The sequence below is a fragment of the Homarus americanus genome, unplaced genomic scaffold, assembly GCF_018991925.1.
Source record: "Homarus americanus isolate GMGI-L3 unplaced genomic scaffold, GMGI_Hamer_2.0 scaffold47620, whole genome shotgun sequence".
In the NCBI taxonomy this organism is placed as follows: domain Eukaryota; kingdom Metazoa; phylum Arthropoda; class Malacostraca; order Decapoda; family Nephropidae; genus Homarus; species Homarus americanus.
In genome coordinates, this window is record NW_024746460.1 from 1 (window position 1) to 17,459 (window position 17,459).

At 38.3% G+C, this 17,459-nt stretch overlaps 1 long non-coding RNA gene across 1 annotated transcript; it reads right to left on the reverse strand.

Annotated features, from left to right (window-relative positions):
• Positions 1-2,114: 2,114 nt before the first annotated feature.
• LOC121879241 lies at positions 2,115-2,878 on the reverse strand. The gene is made up of 2 exons (XR_006091298.1): positions 2,680-2,878; positions 2,115-2,497 (listed from the first exon to the last, which is right to left on the reverse strand). It is a non-coding gene; the product is annotated as an uncharacterized LOC121879241 (long non-coding RNA).
• Between the last annotated feature and the right edge of the window lie 14,581 nt (positions 2,879-17,459).

A 17,459-nucleotide genomic window follows, 5' to 3' on the forward strand; every position in this document is an offset into this window, starting at 1 on the left:
TGTGTGTGTGTGTGTGTGTTGGGAATTTGTACACTATCAATAAATATACAGTTAATGAAAAATGTCTCAATGTTTTAATTTCCTCAATATAACTGCATATGGCTTCCAAATTCTGCAAAGAAGTGTTCAAATTTCAATATTTTCCCGGGGGGGGCTTACAGCTCCCCCGGAACTCCCAGATGTTTAGGCTCGTTTCACTCGCCACCCCACAAAGAGGCTGGCTGCCCATGGGTAGTGTGTGCAGGTCAGAGTTGGCGGTACAGTGTGTGAGAAAAGTGTTTCAATACGGTTGGTAAATTCGATTTGACGTTCGGGCATCCAAATGATCTAATTTCAGTAGTACTTGGAAACATCTGGCTATCCCCAAGGACAAGCCACTCGTGTAGTTTTACTAACAACAAAGACAGTTGAAGCTTTCACCATCACTTAATGGATGTTCCAACTATAATCAGATATCTAAGTTGCCTTAACATATACCACCACTGTTGCAATTTCCAATTCTGTGTCGTTATATTAAAGGCCCGTCGTTGAGCGAAATCATGGTCAGCCTGCCTGGTGGTATATAAGTATTACAAATGTTATACGTACGTGTTCCCCGCTCAGTGTATAACCAAATGCAATGTACAATATTGGCGTGACAGGAGATTGTTTATGTAACGAGGACATTCGTGTGTGTTCTTCGTTCTCGTCCCATAGCTTCCTGTTTATGCATATCATAACTCAATCCATTTTTATGGATTACAAATCTCACCTGCAAGTAATCTTCCTCGAGTACTTCATAGCAGGTATTATGCGAGACAAACTTTGTTTCGATATCCTCGTGACGTGTAGGTGCATACCAGTTGAAAGATATACAAGCGTTGCCTCTAGAGATATACTTTCCCTCATATTGGTATCCTGGTTTTTTTTATATATGGTTCCACTTTCGCTCGAAATTTGTAAAAGGTGTTAGAGTCCTTTGTCATGTCTCGCTCGTGTCCATCTTGCCGTTCACGTAAAATCGTGGCATGACTTCAATACTTTTTTCCGACCTAACCACTCTATGCACCATCCCCTTTTTCTGCATTTGCACATAGCAGCAATTATTATAGTACACAACGATATGATCTTTGCTTTTCACTGTCGGGCGATTATTCGTGCGATCGTAGCGTATCCGCCACTGCAGACCACTTACTAGCGCCCGACTATGACTGACGCCAATCACCCCCGTGTGTACAACACACAAGCTTTGCCCGGTAAAGGGTCAAAGCCCGCCGGGCACTGCTCGATCGTGTGGACGGGGCTTTAGGAACAAGGAAGTCTCGGGTGCACTCTAAGATGGAAAGAAAACGGAGGACTCAGACGTCCTGAGAAATCGGACGTCTCAGACGTGACTCGTTAAAGAAGGTATAGCTACACGTTAACTCACAAACCACCCTCCGCTTTTATTCTCCTTCTGTACTTCCCACTTAACTATACCTTGCTCTAAATATCCTTGTTGACGGTTCTCTTATCTCTGACATGCACAACCGTCGTTATTACATCTTTAACCCACTTTGCTTTTTCAATTTCAAAGCCTTTCCCATGTTGAACAAGTAAAAGGCAGTCTTTTGAGATGAAAATACTCTAATATACATTGCGGCGGAAATCCAATTGAAGAAGCGTTTTAGAATTGTCCAAACTACATGACCAGACCTCTAATTTTACCTTGATTTCGACTGAATATTGAAAGACTTGGGTCTATATTTAGTATTGCAGTGGTCATAGATGGAAGTTCATATTTTTATTTATAGGTTAGACTTTCATATGTCTTGCTTGGAATTTAGTATTTTACCACTTCTGGTGTTATTAGACAATACTAAGATTAGTTTAAACCAGTGATGATCGTACTTTAGTACGAGAATGTGTACTTTGAACGATTGGAAAGTAAAAAGCCACACATTAATGTCATCATTTGTCTATTGGGTTATGTTGTGAAAAAGTAATACTAATTTAAGAGGAGTAGAGCTGTATTTCCCGAAGCGTTTAACACCATTAAGTAGAGTATTTGAGAACTATTTATGGGCAAACTTTCAAACAGCAGACGTAGTCGAGATTTTATTATACTCTGGGTTTTGATTTAGTAAAAGCAAGGATTTGGATTATTCCATAAATAGAAAAACTTTATTGGTTACATATACTGGATATTCAATATGTACAAGTTTGACTTTACTTGCACAGAATGTAATGCAATACAGCTCATGACCCACAAATGGGGTAGAAGAAATAACAAAGCAGTTTTTTTGGAGACCAATTTCTTGTAGTTTAACACTAGGAAACTCACTGTAATGCTGTGGGAAGGATCCACTAACCGCGGTAGAACTGGAGTAGGAAAGGAATTGTTGCGATCGAGTTCTCCATCAACAGGTAAAAAGCAAAGCAAGAGAACTTTTGTAGACGCTCCGAATTGTTCTTGTGGTGACACTGCAGCTACCTCGGTCAACTCGTATAGGGTTCATGGTCGTTTGATGAGCGTGTTCTAGAAATAGCAAGAAGATTAATGTTATGTAAGCCTGGTTTAACGCGAAACTTATTTAAAAAGTTTAGTTTAGGTAATATCAAGACTAATAAAATTTCCCTTTTTTTTTTTTGTCAAGTGAAATTTTAAACAATAGCTTCCCAATCACCAACAAATAATTTACAATTTGAAGATACACTTACAGTACAGAAGATGTTGTAGCGTCGTCGCGTGCCAGTGTTCTGTGTTGACGTCCGTCTACCAGGCTTTATATACAGGCGGCCCACACTCCCTGACCAATCACAAGCTGTTTTAGGTGAAATTGTAGCCAATGGGAACATTGCCTTGTTATGACGTCAAAGTGACGCCGGCAGGTTTGGTTGTTTGATGACGAGTAAACGATTTAAACTTTATTGTGACACGAAAGTAGTGTAAAACGTGAAAGGAAAATATTATGAAATCGTATTCAGTGCTTTACTTATTTTGGATAGAAATTGTGAATATATTACAACAGCAATATTGGCCTCAGTTTAAGTGTGAGACATTGTTAAGACACATATACATCCAAATAGTACTATTGTAATATTAAAAAAGTCTTAAACTTAAATAGAATAGTCTAAAGAAGTTAATATGAGGAATAAAATAAGATGACAGAGAGAGAAAAACAATGAAGAACAAAGCACCGAGTTAATATTAACCTTTACTTGAAATTGACCATAGAGCAGAAACAGTAAAATTAACAAAAGACAGACATATGTTACAACAATGGAGAAGAAAACGTACACGTTACAAGAAAGTAGAGTAGAGTTGTGAGCAGGGCCGGATTGAAGAGTGGGCAAAGTGGGCAGTTGGCCAGGGGCCTCCACATATTATAATATTGTATTGATTTGGTTGATTTTATTTTCAATCTTTAAAATTCATGTTTATCACGTGATAGAAATTAGGCTAGCTACTCGTTGAAATTGACGACTGGGTGGTTTTCCTATGAACCGTCTATTTTGAATGAATGCTGTGGTGCTAATAATATGATATTTAGAATTGCGGAACTCCCAGATGATTAGGTTCGCTTCACTCGCCACCCCACCCTCTTGGGGTAGTTATAATGAGGGGGGCCTCCACAGGTCTAATAAATCTGGCACTGGTGGTAAGTGGTATTAAGAACCTGGCAGGCCTCTCCATACAGTGTACCTTTAGACTAACATAACTAATATTTAACAATTAACATTGAACTAACATCTTAGCCCCCAAAAAAATGTGACTACCCTCCCAGCTACACAAGGACCTGGGCTGGCTCACTAACTCCAACAATAATAAAAATAATAATAATAAGCAGCATTATATAAATAGAGCAATATTAATACAAAGGTCTGACGACCCAAGGGAGCAGAACAAAGATAAAACACCAATAAGAAAGATTCTTTCTACTCCTACTGTATTTCAGTTTCACCACTTTTCCCTCAACCCCTAATAATTTTCTTTCACCTCTTAACTAAAGATTTCGTACTCGTACTCGTGCTGTTTGTCCTCTGCGGATGACTATAATATACTCGTCAGTTACATGGACCAGTTTCTAGTTGACATAGCAATGGTTAGAGAGATATTTACTATCACAATTTGATAATGATTTATTGGGTCAGGTCTCAGCTCACACGTACCTTAGAGAGTAAATGTGGTACCTGATAATATAGAGTACAATTATGTCAAGGAATTATTATATAACATTTAGTAGCACGTAAGATGGCATAGTATAGAATGTTACCACGATGTTTTTGTTTTACATTGTTTGAATTAAGTTATAAATATATACTGTACGTAAAGTATTTGACGGTAATGGGAAAACATTACTCGGGGTCTTGACTTTATTAAATTCACCGTTGATAGTTCTCACCAAGGAATGGAGATGTGAGTAACTGATTGTAGGGTATGTTGTTATTTCCATGTTGGAAGGAAACTTTATTGACTACGATACTGCGACCTATGTCTATGGTGCAAATACCCAAGAGCAGTTGATCTGGATAATCCCCTCGTTTGGTTGTGACGGTGTTTACCGGAGAAGAAGTTCGGGGTCCCGGAAAGCAAGAATCTGGCCGTTTTGAGCTCATATATTTTGGCTATATTTCATGAAATGGACTTTGTTGGAGTTTGTTTGAATAATGTTGAAGATGACACCAGATTTTTTTTAATGTATCCTTGTACTTTGACGCCAAGGTGAAGAATAAAATGTTGAAAATTTGAAGTTATTCGAATGAGGTGGTTCGGTGAGCAGAGAGCAAATAATTTGACGGTTCGGCGGGAAGGTTGGGGTATTTAAAGGTCGAACCGGCAAGGATGCATCAGTTACAATCCGATCCTTGTGTCTGGTGTTAGAACTCCTTTAGTTTGTGAAGAAGAAAAGAAAAGAAAAGAAAAGTAAAGTGTAGTATATAAAGTAGTGTTTAGACATTTGTTTGTTTGGCTGTTAGTGTTCCGCATTGGAAATGTTTTCTTAAACATTTTCTGTGGTTTTTAATACAAGTATTTGACTTGTGGCCTGTGAAACGTATTTAAGATTTTTGTCTGTGGTTAACTAGGGAGATTTTGAAGTTGTTCTTAATTCAAGTTGTTAGAGTACAGGATATTTAAATTGAAGACGGTAGTTTAATCGAAATGAAATCCTTTAAGTGTTAAACGTGTTAAGTGGTTTAAAAAGTTGAAGTGTTAATAGTGTACTTTGTGAAATTGGCGGAATATGTTGTGTTTTTGCAAGAAATCGTGTCATTTCGTTGGTGAGTGATGGAAAGTGAATTCATGAGCATGTAGATTGTGTAGCAAGTTCATTATTAAAATATTGTCTATCTGAAGTTCAATGTAGTTTTAAGTGATGGTGGTGGAATCTTGAAAATGAGTGAGAAGAAAAGAAAGCTGCAGCATTTATGTGTGCTTGGACTGTTCATAGTGATCGTGGTGGATCTTGAAAATGAGTGAGAAAGAAAAAAGATGCAGCATTTGTGTGCCAAGTAGTAAACCATACGTGTGTGTTTTGATGCGTATAGTAGGAGATTGGAGGTGTTGTGCATATAGTGAAGTGGAAAAGAAAATAAATGTGCCGACAGCGACGTTTTGGTAAACGAGGGGTGAGGGCAGGTAAGTGACTGTTGATGTTTAGTTTGTTTAGCGAGGTAAAGATAGGGATTTGACATGAATAAGAATATTGATATGGGTGAGCCAATTGGTAGCCTGCTTTGAGTGTATGAAAAATAAGCGGCATAAAGCACGAGACCCAGGGTCGGGTCGATGCATCTTTAGGTGACTACATTCCAAACGTTCGACTTTACTTTTATCCTCTTCGCCACTGATCGGCTTGTTAGCCGCTTGGTCGCGTCTCTTTTCCTTTATATTCTTCACGAAAAGGTCGGCTCGCTAGCCGCCTGAGAGATTGGAGCGCCTGAAGTTGCCTAGCTTATACTACAGACGGGCAAGGGGGGACCTAGTTGAGCTTTATAAGCATCTGAGGGGGCACTACTCAGTTAAGTGTCCTTGCTTGGAGCTGGCGGACGCTCGCCCCACAAGGGGTCACAGCTCAAGATTGAAGAAGCCGGAAAATCGTGAGGGCAAACTTTTTCGGAGTGAGGGTTGTAAATTGTTGGAACAATGTACCAGAGTGTTGTGACGGCATCGAGTGTGAGCTCTTTGAAGAGAAGACTTGACCAACACTGGAGCGGGTTCAGGTACATTGAGGAGCCGGTGCATGCCCAGTATTTGACAACAGTGCGTGACCGATTGCCCGGGCAGCTAGCGAGCTGACCTTTTGGTGAAGAATATAAAGGAAAAGAGACGTGACCGATCAGTGGCGAAGAGGATAAAAGTAAAGTCGAACGTTTTGAATGTAGTCAGCTAAAGATGCATCTAACTGACTTACTTGTGAATACTTAGGCTGTATGTAAAGGTGATTGTGATTGGTGGATGTGTTTTGGGTTGTATGACTTTTAGGAAAATGATTAAAGGAAAGGTAGAATTTTTTGGTAATAAAATAATCCTTGTTATTGAAAGTCATGGGAAGTTAAGATATGTTGGTATATTTGGTTAAATAGTGAAGAAAATTGTATTAATGAGAGTTTTGTAGTAGTTTATTTTCAGAAAATAGCAACCGCAAGGAAGTCGCAGTGGGCTGCCGCATGAGCGTTAAGTTGGAGCCAACTAGCGTGGGAAAGGTTGATTTTTGCAGAGACGTGACCGGCACAGAGGTAGACCCCGAATTTGGAGTTTAGGTGAATGAAATTGTTGAATGGGTGTTGTGTTTGTGCTGTTATATACTGGAGGCTATATAATGGTACTACACTCTCGGTTGTGTGTGTTTATGGTCGTATTTTGTTGTCGTCTGTTAGTTTTATACGCAGACTAGAGTGTTCTTAATTGTTATTGTGTATGTGCTTTTGTTTAATTAATTTTGACTAGTTTGTTGTAAATTTTGAAGGTTGATGCCTTTTATTGCAGGTGTACGGAAGGCTTATACTGTGGAATAGAGAAGAGAACGTGGTCTAAGTTTGTAGGTGATGGCTAGCGCGTCTACACTTGCGGTGAGGAATTCGTCAATATGGTATTTAAAATGGAAGGTGTAGTTGTGTTTGACTAAAGAGAAGTTGTAGCTGTAATTTGAGAAGTGGTTCATGGCTAATATATTTGTGTTGAGAATTAGTGTAAGTTTTATTGGTTAGGTAATAAATGGTTTTTTCAGGTTGTTGTTGTTGTTGGAGGTGGAAGGAGCCGGTATTTTTTTGAGGTAGACTAGGGGAATAGTGAGGGTAAGTGACGTTGAAGTTTGTAAAAGAGTTGTTAAATTTTCAATTGATTTTTGGTCTTGTGCCGTAGAGCAATAGAAATGTTAAAAGTTGACATTAAAATAAATGATTGTGGCTTGAGTTTGGTCATGTTAAGTTTAAAATGTTGAATTTTGTGCCTCGGCTGTAGATTAAAGAAAATGTAAATGAGTTTTGATAAGTTGAGTTTATTATGTAGTAGTGAGAAAGATTTGATAAATGGATAACGAATGACCTTTTTTTTTTCAGGTTGGGGTCTGGTGGTGGTCCTCGGTTCTCTAGTGCACCCAAAAGTGCCTAGAGATGGGCAAGGGGAGACATAAGTGAGGTGTATAAACCTGTGAAAGGGCACTACTTAGTCGAGGAACCGTACCCATAGCTGACTGACGCCCGCCTCACAAGGGGTCACAGCCGAAGTGGGGGTGCCGGCGGTAGAGCGGTACCGCTCTCGCCTCGCAAGCGGGACGTCTCGGGTTCGATTCCCGGGCCGGTGGAAAGTGGGTTGGACACACTTCCTAGACCCCCTGTGTCCCTGTTGACCTAGCAGTAAAGTAGGTACCAGTTGTAAATCGAAAGTTGCGAATTCGTATCTGGGTAAAAGTCGTCGGAGCTAGCCGACAAAATGTTAAAGACTGGAGGGTTGTATGCCCTTGACATAAAATGCTATGATCCTTTAGGCAAGCACAAAGTTGGCATGCTGCCTAGTTGGGCGGTGTAGGCGCTTGTGCCCTTCACCTTGCATGGGAATAAGGGGAGGGGGGATGCCCCTCGGCCCCTCCCATTCTCCAAAAGTGTGATAATGAGAAATCGAAAAATGTTAGAGTAGAATATAGTGTTGTGTTGACTGTATCGACTAACCAAGAGGAAGTATGGTCGCCATCCAGAGGTGGGGGAGAAGTCGATGTTGGAAAGGAGCCAAGTGTTGTAACCAGTCGCCGTGTGCAGCATGTGCTAAAAGGTAATGTATACTGTTAAGTGGTTGAAGGTGGGGTGTGTTTGATATGAAAATGAAGAGGGACTTTGGTCGTGGTAATTGTTTTGTACAGGAGTTGTTGCAGTCCAGAAGACGTGATTGGTGTGTGATAATCCAGAGGGACATTAATGCTCGACTGAATTTTGGAAATGAGAGGCAGTAAATGTGTAAGTATTGTTTATTGAAGTTGTACGTATACTTTGTTATAATTTGAAGAGTAGAGCATTTGTAACATTGACGTATTGTTTTCATGTTGGTGGTGGAGGAATATGGGCGAATTGTGGAGAGGAGCGCGTCGACACTGGATACGGTGATGTGAAATTGTGCAATGTATTATTTGAAGGTGAGTTGTTATTGTATTTGAAAGTTGTAGGTAAAGTTTGTTATAAGAGGCAAGTGATATAGGAGTTTTTTCGGGTAGCAGTACCCAGTGATGTTTAAAGTTGGGAGAAATAAGCATGGTGCATTATGGAGGTTGTGTGAAAGGTTTCTGTTTTTCAGGTTTGAGGATGGAGTGGTGGACTACTACATGTATGGGGCTGTGCAATGGACTGTGTTGAGGAGAAGAAGCAGCAGCAGCAGGGGCGGCGGCGGTAGCAGCAGTTGTTTAAGATAAGTAGTGTGGTGTGGTGCATCGTGAATTGTTTGTGATAGTTTAGGGTCATAGTGAATTTAGTTGTAAGAAATTGAGTAGAATGTAATTGTTGGAAGACGTGTATAGTGATGTAAATTGTAGGTTAGTTTTGGATTAGTATATGTGGAGAATGGATGTAGCAGGTAATAGAAATGTTGGGACTAGTGTAGAGGCATATATATATAATTGGTGAGTGGCGTTGGAGCGGTTTAGGGCGTGAAAGGTTTATGAATTGTTGTGGGGGAACTAATGTGTTGATGTGTTTGTTTTTTTAGGCCGGATTGGAGTGGTAAGCGGCAGTGATGGTGGAAGAGCCAGTGGTTATTCGGCGACGGAGATGGGAGCGAAAGGGTAAGGAGCCGATTGTTTGTGTTAAAGAGGAAGCGTTTGTTTGAATTTGGTTAAGATGAAAGGTGAATTTGTTGTGGGTATGTATTGTAATTGTATAGAAGTTAGTTGGTAGCAGGCTAGTATTGTTGTTACACACTGGAGGCTGTGTAATGATTGGTACTAGCCTTGGTGAATGGTTTGTAGTAGAGTATGTGTATGTTGGTATTTGTAGCGGTTTAAAAGGAAGCAATTTGGTTTTGGTAGATATGTCTAAGAGAGTGTATGCATGAACACTTTTTGGAATGGTGTTTATTATGGATGTTTTTTTTTCAGTGGAGCGAGTGGTGTAGGGTATGTTCCTCGTGGTAAGAGTAAGGAAGGAGACGACCAAGTATTGTGCATTTACCTCGGCGGTTACGAAGAAAGGAAGAGGCACGTCGACGACGGAGCCGGGAATAACCGCGGAGGTTGCTCCATACCAAGAGATAGTGTTTTTGTGGGTGAATTATTTGAGCAATGATAGTTTGCCCAGAAGTGTGGCCGTGAAGTGTATATTGTAGGTAGTATAAGAAGAGCACCATGAAGAGTTTCCCGAGTGACGAAGCCGACGGGTGGACTGCATTTGATAGAAAAGGCCATTACGAGTTGACCTCCATTGTTGTGTTTTGTCGGTTTCAGATTGAAGCGACGGGGCGAAGTCGCTGTAAGGAGCCGAGAAGATGATGTCCTGTTAAAGTATAGCCGTCGTCCCTGTGACTGGAGCCGAGAAGAAGGCGTCCTGTGAACGTATAGCCGTCGTCCCATTGACTGGGGTGTATGGAGCCGAGAAGATGGTGTCCAGTGAATGTATAGGTGTCTGTGACTGGAGCTGAGAAGATGTCCCATGAACTTCTAGCCGTTGTCCTTGTGACCGGGGTGTATGGTGTCCAGTGAATGTATAGCTGTCGTCTCTGTGACTGGAGCCGAGAAGATGTCCCGTGAACTTCTAGCCGTCGTCCCTGTGACTGGAGCCGAGAAGATGTCCCGTGAACTTCTAGCCGTCGTCCCTGTGACTGGAGCCGAGAAGATGGTGTACAGTGAATGTATAGCTGTTGTCCCAGAGAAGATGTCCTGTGTTCCAGTGACCGGGGTGTATGGAGCCGAGAGGATGATGTCCTGTGAAGGTATAGGTGTCGTGACTGGAGCCGAGAAGATGTCCTGTGAACCTAATAGCCGTGGTACCAGTGAGGGGAGAAGATGATGTCCTGTGAACGTATAGCCGTCGTCCCATTGACCGGGGTGTATGGAGCCGAGAAGCTGGTGTCCAGTGAACTTCTAGCCGTTGTCCTGGGTGTATGGAGCCGAGAAGATGATGTTCTGTGAATGCATAGGTGTTGTCCCTATGAAGATGATGTACTGTACTGTATTATATTGCTAAGTGTATAGAATATATGTATTTGAGTTGAATTTTGTGTTTTCTTTATTGCCTGATGTGCATTTTGAGTGACACATAAGGTAGAAGATGACGACGACAAGTGATTAGGCACCAGAAGAAGTGGAGCGACATGAGAAGATGAAGGTAATGTGTGAAGAATTGAGATTAGTTAATGTAATATGATTATATGTAAAGTAAAGTAAAGATGTTGAAACGCATCATTGAGATAATATGATTATATGTAAAGTAAAGTAAAGATGTTGAAACGCATCATTGAGATAATATGATTATATGTAAAGTAAAGTAAAGATGTTGAAATGCATCATTGAGTTTAGTTGATGTAATATGATTATATGTAAAGTAAAGTAAAGATGTTGAAACGCATCATTGATGTAATATGATAAGTAAAGCATCATCATTGAGATTAGTTAATGTGTTGAATAATTTGACTTGTAATGCTGTTTTTGTTTCTCCCTTTTCTGACAGGTACACGGGAACACATGTGGTGTTGTTTAGAGTGTTTATTGAGCAACAAAGGTGATTTTTCAACTGAGAGAGAGTAGTTATTCCTCATTGGTTGTGAGTTGGTGTTTTGATGTTTGTTTGCAAACAAAAGCTCGGACATTGTCGATCTATCACACGACTAGTCCATAGACACGATATCTGTGTCGAGAGAGCTTTATGACTAAACCTATTGTCAATATGGTTAAAGTCAGTTTGCAAACAAAACATTAAAATACTAACTTAAAACTAATTTGGAATAACTACTTTCTTTCAGTTGAAAAATCACCTTTGTTGCTCAATAAACACTCTAAAATAACTTATATAAAACGGGCTGCCAGAACCTATCTTAAAAAGATAGCGAGTTTGAAAAAAATCCCGTTTTCTGTTCAACTTAAGAAAATGGGAAACCATCAAAGAAAATGGGAAATTTCTCTGGCTCTAAAACTCCCGTTTTCTACAACATCATGCTTTGCTTCTCCAAATCCAATATGGCTGTATGTTAACTTAGGAAAAATAAAGACATTGATTATATACTTTCTTTTATTATGCTCAAAATATTTCTATGTCCACATACATGAAAAATATACAGTCCACAAATAATGAAAAAATTTCTAAGTCCACAACACAACAAAAAAATACTAAGTCCACAACACATGAAAAAAATACTAAGTCCACACAACAAAAAATTACTAAGTCCACACAACAAAAAAATACTAAGTCCACAACACATGAAAAAAATACTAAGTCCACACAACAAAAAAATACTAAGTCCACAACACATGAAAAAATACTAAGTCCACACAACAAAAAAATACTAAGTCCACAACACATGAAAAAAAACTAAGTCCACAACATGAAAATTTTTCTATGTCCACAAAAAACGAAAAATTTACTAAGTCCACACAACCAAAAACATACTTAGTCAACACCACAAAAAATACTAAGTCCACACACCATGAAAAATTTTCTAAGTCCACAAAGGATGAAAAATTTTCTAAGTCCACATGACATGAAAAAAAACTAAGTCCACAACATGAAAATTATTCTATGTCCACAAACAACGAAAAATTTTCTAAGTCCACACAACAACAAAAAATACTAATTCCACACATGAAATTATTATAAGTCCATAAAGGATGGAAAATTTTCTAAGTCCACAACACAGGAAAAAAAACTAAGTCCACACAACAACAAAAAAATACTAAGTCCACAACACATGAAAAAATACTAAGTCCACAAAAAAAAAAATACCAAGTCCACACAACATGAAAAATTTCTAAGTCCACAAAGAACGAAAAATTTTCTAAGTCCACAACACAGCAAAAACAACTAAGTCCACACACCATGAAATTTTTCTAAGTCCACAACATGAAAATTTTTCTATGTCCACAAAGAACGAAAAATTTACTAAGTCCACACAACCAAAAACATACTTAGTCAACACCACAAAAAATACTAAGTCCACACACCATGAAAAATTTTCTAAGTCCACAAAGGATGAAAAATTTTCTAAGTCCACATGACATGAAAAAAAACTAAGTCCACAACATGAAAATTATTCTATGTCCACAAACAACGAAAAATTTTCTAAGTCCACACAACAACAAAAAATACTAATTCCACACATGAAATTATTATAAGTCCATAAAGGATGGAAAATTTTCTAAGTCCACAACACAGGAAAAAAAACTAAGTCCACACAACAACAAAAAAATACTAAGTCCACAACACATGAAAAAATACTAAGTCCACAAAAAAAAAAATACCAAGTCCACACAACATGAAAAATTTCTAAGTCCACAAAGAACGAAAAATTTGTTAAGTCCACATGACATGAAAAAAAACCCAAGTACACACATGAAAATATTCTAAGTCCACAACACAGCAAAAACAACTAAGTCCACACACCATGAAATTTTTCTAAGTCCACAACATGAAAATTTTTCTATGTCCACAAAGAACGAAAAATTTACTAAGTCCACACAACCAAAAACATACTTAGTCAACACCACAAAAAATACTAAGTCCACACACCATGAAATTTTTCTAAGTCCACAACATGAAAATTATTCTATGTCCACAAACAACGACAAATTTTCTAAGTCCACAACACAGGAAAAAAAACGAAGTCCACACAACAACAAAAAAATACTAAGTCCACACACCATGAAAATTTTCTAAGTCCACACAACATGAAAATTTTCTAAGTCCATAAAGGATAAAAAAATTTTCCAAGTCCACAAACATAAATTAGTCCAATTCCACAAGAGGAAAAAAAACTAAGTCCACAAACAAAGACAATATTTCAAAGCACAAAATATGAAAAATATACCAAGTCCACACACATTGAAAATTATTACAAGTCCACAGGATAAAATAATACTAACTCCACAACATATGACAATTTTTCTAATTCCACAAACAATGACAATATTTCCAAATACAAAAACAAACAATAAAATAATACAAAGTCCACAAACATCAAAAATATAATAAGTCCACAATCGATGACAATTATTCAAAGTCCACATACATTAAAAGTTATTCTAAGTCCACAAACATTGAAAATTATTACAAGTCCACATAATACTAACTCCACAACATATGAACATTTATCTAAGTCCACAAACAATGAAAATTTTTACAAGTCCACACACGATACAAAATTATTCCCGGTCCACGGACGTAATACATTAATACGGAGCCACAGACGATAAAACATTTTCTATATCCACAAAATATTCAAAGTCCACAAACGATAAAATAATAACAAGTCCACAAACATACCAACTACACATACACAAAGGCTAAAATAATACTAACTCCACAAACATCATAAATTATTCCAAGTCCACATACATTAACAATTATTACAAGTCCACAGAGGATACAAATTATTCTAAGTCCACACAACATGACAAAAATACTCAGTCTACATTGACAATTATTCAAAGTCCACAAACGATAAAATAATAACAAGTCCAAATACATATTAATTATTCAAAGTCCACACAGGATCAATTAATACTAAGTCCACAAAGGATATTCAAAGTCCACAATCATTATACAAAGTCCACATAAATTGAACATTATTCCAAGTACACAAACAATAAATTATTCAAAGTCCACACAACATAACAAAATATTCAAATATCCACAAACATCATTAATTATTCAGTCCACATAAATTGAACATTATTCCAAGTACACAAACAATAAATTATTCAAACTCCACAAAATATTCAAAGTCCACACAAATTGATCATTATTCCAAGTACACAAACAATAAATTATTCAAAGTCCACACAAATTGACAATTATTCAAAATACACAAACAATGAGACATTTTCAAAGGATAACAATTATTCCAATTCCACACAAAATACACAATTATTCAAAGTCCACACGGGATAAAAAATTAGTCCGATTCCACCGGCGTAATACGTTATTCCGAGTTCGCGTGGGTCGATAATTATTGCCGGTCCTCGGACCCGACGCATAAATTTCCCGGTCCACAAAAGGCAAAACAAATTCAAAGTCGACAAACATTATCAATTATTCAAAGTCCACAAAGGTTAACAATTTCAAGTCCACAAACAACTACAGGTTGTAACTCTCTAGTCCGGCATTCTGTGCTCCGCAAACTCCCGTGGTCCAAAACAATTTTACTTTCTCCAACAGGTACATAGGCAGTTTTTTTTTTTTTCTTGGAAATTATCATTATTATAGCAGGAGTATTAAATTGTGGGTCAGTGACTTATGCCCAGGTGGGCTAATCCCCTAAAAAAAAAAAAAACCCAGGAAATTAAGGTTTGTTTACATCCAGCACTTCAGCTGCTCTCTCTCTCTCTTTGTCTATAGAGTACAACATTTAACCCTTCAGCAATAAATAAGTGTTGCTTTCATATTCTTATGTACAGTAATGACGATATCTTTTCACATGTGCGCACTCACTTTTTTTATGGTTAACTACTTATATTGTTCCATTTTTTAACATTACACGTACTTCAAACGAGCATATTAATTTTTTTACATTAATTTTACTGCAGCTAAAATCAGGGTCTTATTTTCTTCAGTTTTATATGTACAACCAATCGGTCACTGGTTTTGTGAGCTTTAACGTAAACGATGCCGGCAGCCGTCTCGTCTCCTCTGATATTCCACGTATTAATAATAAATTCTAGTGTTAATTTTGCACACACAAACATTAATTCAATAAAAACAAATTCACAAACATCAATTACAATATATATGAACAGTAAATAAGTGTTGCTTTCGTATTCTTACGTAAAGTAATGACGATATCTTTTCGCATGCCCACTTACGCGCGCGATCTCTTTTTTTTCTTTACCGTTATCGTTAGCTACTTCTATTGTTCCATTTATTAACATTACTTAAAACAACCATAGTCATTTGACTACAGCTACAGCCAAGGTCTTATTTTCTTCTCTTTTATATGTAGAACCAGTCAGTCACCGGTTTTGTAATCGACGAAAACAATGCCGTGTGTTTTAATATTCTACGTATTATTAATGAATTGTATTGCTCATTTTGCACACAAACAGTAATTCAATAAAAAAGACATTCAATAATGAATCTTTTCTACACGAGAGAAATGACGCTCTTTACGCGATTGTGCCAGTCGTCTGCACGTTGGCGGGCCGTTCAAACCCGTCGAAATTCCACTTTCCGCCGTCAAAATTTCTATTTATTTATTTTTGGCTCTGTTCCAATAAAATACGTTAAGAATTAAAAACTCTCCAAATTTCACGAGCTACTATACGACATTTAACCCTTCAATATGTCTTCAAAGAGGCCGTGATGCAGAGAAAGTGGTGCTAGTGCTTCCAAGCATAAGCACAAGTCACTATCTATCCAGGAAAAGGGTCAATTTCCATGGTCCGGTCCCGAGGTTGCCCGACTAGAGGTACGACATTTCGGTCCACAAAATATCTCACTTATTCAAAGTCCACATACATGCAACACATTTTCCAAATCCACAAACCAAAATAATTTCAAACTGCACAAATGACTATACTATAATCAAACAACAACAACAAGTCAAAACATTTTTCAAACTACAAATAACTTCAATCAATTACAAACAAACATATACAAGTCTACAAATATTCGAAGACGACCGATCCGCGGACGATTGACTTTCGTCGACGACGCCACATTTTTTACGACTCCGCGAACGAATCTACGACGACAAAAAATAACTCCGCGACTCCGGCCGTTCCGGTCGATTCCGACGACGCCAAACTCCCGACAAAATATTCCCGGTGCGCAATTGACACCCTTCAAATTAAAACCAATAACTATTCCACAATCAACAATTTCACAAGTCCACAACATTAACTTACACTCTTCAACTATTTCCCGATATATAACTGCCCAAACCCGACGCGACCGCGTATTCAAACTACAGACGGTACGTGCATTCTCGTCCTCGATGACAGTTACTTTCCAAATCTAAATAGAACTCCTCCTCTTCTTAACAACAACATTTAGTCAAATATCAACACAATATATCTAATTCACACTCACAACATATATATAACAACAAATAAATACAATCCAACATACACACAGCAGCAGTAATACAACCACAAATTCAATTGGTAACAACAAACATATACAGGAACACAAAAACAACCAACAAATGGGAGTAACAACAGGATCAAGAGCAATGGGAGGGTGAGAAACAACAAGGGAATCACAATCAAACAGAGGAGGAGAAGGAACAGACGCAGAACAAGCCAAAGAATAAACGAGGAAGACATATGGCGAAGAGGAGGAGTAAAAGAAGGAAACAGGAAGAAGAAGAGGACGGACAGAAGCAGGTAGGGGGGAGAAAAACGAAGGGAGTTGCAATGAAACGGAGGGAAAAGAAGCCGCACGACAAACACGTCAAAAAAGGAGGAGGAGGACGGGGAGGCAGAGGGAAAAGACAAAAAAGGGAGGGCTTACAAATTAAACATTGTGCTCGTATTCCTTCCCCTACTCGTCCAACAAATTTTATTATTATACAAACGCCTTCACAATAAACACCTTAACACGAGTGGAGCAACACGGAGTACGGGTGAACGAGTATAAATTCATCCCACAAATATATTACTGCTGCATTACGTATTTCCTTACCGGTAGATGTCGCGGTCTCAAAATAGGTACCCACGCGCACTCCACGACTGCCCGCTCTCAAACGCACTGCCACAATTACGTAAAACTAATACACCTGTCGAACCTTCCCGCCATTTCAAACACGCGACTCTTAGTTAAATCTACTTCCAAATCATTCTTTACGCATCTCGCGGGTATACTTTCGTTTG